The sequence below is a fragment of the Colias eurytheme genome, chromosome 12, assembly GCF_061535395.1.
Source record: "Colias eurytheme isolate Ceu_HAF_F1 chromosome 12, ilColEury1 Martin Lab GWU primary, whole genome shotgun sequence".
NCBI classification, from domain to species: Eukaryota; Metazoa; Arthropoda; class Insecta; order Lepidoptera; family Pieridae; genus Colias; species Colias eurytheme.
In genome coordinates, this window is record NC_142991.1 from 2187508 (window position 1) to 2190521 (window position 3014).

General features: G+C 31.5%; 1 long non-coding RNA gene across 1 annotated transcript; it reads right to left on the reverse strand.

Moving 5' to 3' along the window:
* Positions 1-996: 996 nt before the first annotated feature.
* LOC149903826 (uncharacterized) lies at positions 997-1695 on the reverse strand. The gene is made up of 2 exons (XR_016457364.1): positions 1485-1695; positions 997-1181 (listed from the first exon to the last, which is right to left on the reverse strand). It is a non-coding gene; the product is annotated as an uncharacterized LOC149903826 (long non-coding RNA).
* Between the last annotated feature and the right edge of the window lie 1319 nt (positions 1696-3014).

The following is a 3014-nucleotide window of genomic DNA, read 5'->3' on the forward strand; positions in this document are numbered from 1 at the left end:
CACCTTCGTAAAATGGTTTATCTGTAAGGGAAATTATTAAATGATAATAGATGTTGTGGTTTGATGTGATTACTACCTAGTAATGAAAGAGATAAATGACTCGTTTGTGACAAATGTTATTTAAAAATATGTGACTTAATCAATATTGTGTTTCTCGAACGAAAACGGATTTTGTACTTTAAAAGTTTAAATCGTGAATTATTTTAACAACTATTCTGTATTTGTAATTAAGATATTTGAATTATTTATACCACAGAACAGTAAAAACATATAGAAGTGCGATAATGTCATAATTAGTATGAAAACCAGTGTCGCCAAACCCACACATTTAAACCGATAGTTATACAGTACACTACAAGTAAACTATGCCTTTGATTGGACAGCTTAATTTGAGTAAAAACTGACTTAGGTTATAAATTCAGCATTTCAATATGTACCCTAACGCACCATGTTACGGTTTATTTTAGTATAACATCCCTAGGTATATTAGCTGTTTTGTTTCTCATTGCACAGAAATTCCAAATTCGAAAACATTCAGCTACTCCACAACAGAGGGCGTTAGTTTTCGATAAATATAACTTTGAACCTCAACACATAGAGATAAGGTTGAAATTTGTGTCACTCAACATTAATGACATTAACTTGATATTTATCTGATGCTATGCCCTGAGGGATGTCAGCCTTGTTATCGATAATTTACAAATAAATATTTTTTGTGTATTTTTCTTTTCTTTCTTTTATATGAGTATAGTATAATGTGTCACATTTTGGAGTATGTTTATTACTACTAAGTACGTCTTTTTATATTATTACTAGCGGTCCGCCCCGGCTTCGCCCGTGGTACATATGAAAAATAGATGTTGGCCGATTCTCAGACTTACCCGATATGCACAGAAAATTTCATGAGAATCGGTCCACCCGTTTCGGAGGAGTATGCAGACTAACATTGTGACACGAGAATTTTATATATAAGAGTTTATTAAATAAAAAACGGAATAGAATAGTATTAATCTATATTTACAAAATACAAACAGAAAATATGCATTATTTTAAATCTTGGAACTGCCGTAGGTTTGCTGTATCGGTGGCCTTTGTTAGACCGCTTAGTGCTGTTCGGCATCCAGTTAACTCGTCACGTTGCATTTATCCATTTCTCTTTTAAATTAGCCTCTTTGGGAAATCTATAAATAAATTGGACAAATGAAAGCTAAGAAAAAATAAAATAAAATTTAATATTTATAATGTTTGTCTTTTCTAAAGTATCGATAATGTCGATATGCGCCACAAGCATCACTAAAGCGACATTCGTTTGTTTATTGCAATAATATTCCAGAAAGTCTTGTTTGCTGTTCAATCTATAATAGTACTAATTTCTTACGGATTAAGGTTCATTTTGACTAGATATTTGTATACAATTTTGACAAATTACGACAAGCGAAGTTATAACATAAAATATAATTAAAATAAATAAAAATAAGACTTACCGATGGTATGAAATGCCTCCATTGCTGATATTATTTCGTCTGCTATCATTTTTGCACTCTAATACCGAACAACACGTCCTAATTAATGAATAAATATGGAAAAAAGGTTTGACAGCTGACAACCGACTCGAATATTTTTCTGCGCACAACTGAGAGCAAGTTAGGTGATCTTACCTTATTAGTGACACGTGGACCACGCCCACATCACACTTCTATCTACTTTACTGTTCTGTGATTTATACCTTTTGCGAATTCTCAAACTTGAGGTCTAATTATTTCGACCATCGATTATAGACATTGACAGCCAAAAATGGCGCCAAATTAGAGTCTGCGCTGAATATGTGTATATTTTCGACGAATTATCTCATGTTTAACCGTTATAATTTTACTTACAAGGCACACGCAGATTGAAAAGGAAACATGAATATTTTATTTTAAAAAATTAGAGTTCAGTTTGGGAATTCGACTTGTGTATCAATTAAGTAACGAAACAACTCGATAAATACGTCGTAGTATCGATATTTTCTTAGTAGAATGAAGACAAAACTGTTTACAGAAAATTTTGACTGATTTCGTAAAATGAGACTGAAACACGATCTGTCAGGAGCAAAGAGTTCACTTAAGGCTCCCACAGACTCGCTGTTATGATGTTTTGCTACTTTGAACTTATGCTTTCCAAGTATGTTTTTAACTTAACGTAGATAGATAGTGTATTTTTAGTTAGTCATTTCTAATTAAGTGGGAAATAATACGGTCAGAGCCAGACACTCAAGAGGGATAATGTAATAGAACTTTTAATATTTGTTCATACGAAAAAGTAGCAACATACCAGCCTATGAATTATATTTACAAATAAATACCAACATACCAGTCTATTTGTTATATGTATTTACAAATAAATATTTGATAATAGAATAGAGTTATTTGGAAAATAGACAACTACATTGTTCATAATGTTCAATTCTTTTAGTCTACATTTTCTGCGACAGTGGATGATCTAAAGAAATATTTTAATATTATATAGATTGGTATGTTTTGCTTTTTGTACATTATGGACATGTATTTTCACAAGTTGACAATGGCTCTCAACTAATCCCTTAAAAGCGCTTGACGCTATTTTAACGTATCACATAGTTTTATATTACTATTAATGCGTCGTGTGAATAATGAGAGTATTTATTTAACAGTAAGCAAAATAACAAATATATTTTTTGTGAAATTTCAATGAATGAGTAAATAGGTGGTGTGGAGTTATTTTGCTTACTGCGTGTTTTCGGATGTCTTAAACGTGTGTTAAGTGTAACTGCAATGCAGTGAGATATTCATATTAATTATATTTACACAACATTATTTTTTTATCACCTGTGATTTTATTCGGATGTAATCGTTAAATCATTACGCACCGCTTCTCATGTGTGCGCTCACGGAGAGCCTTAACAAGTAATTTATTAGAGAATTTTAATATTTATGTCTTAATGTAAATAAGGAATAATTGTACTTATTAGATGAGGTTCGATGTAATGACCGCCA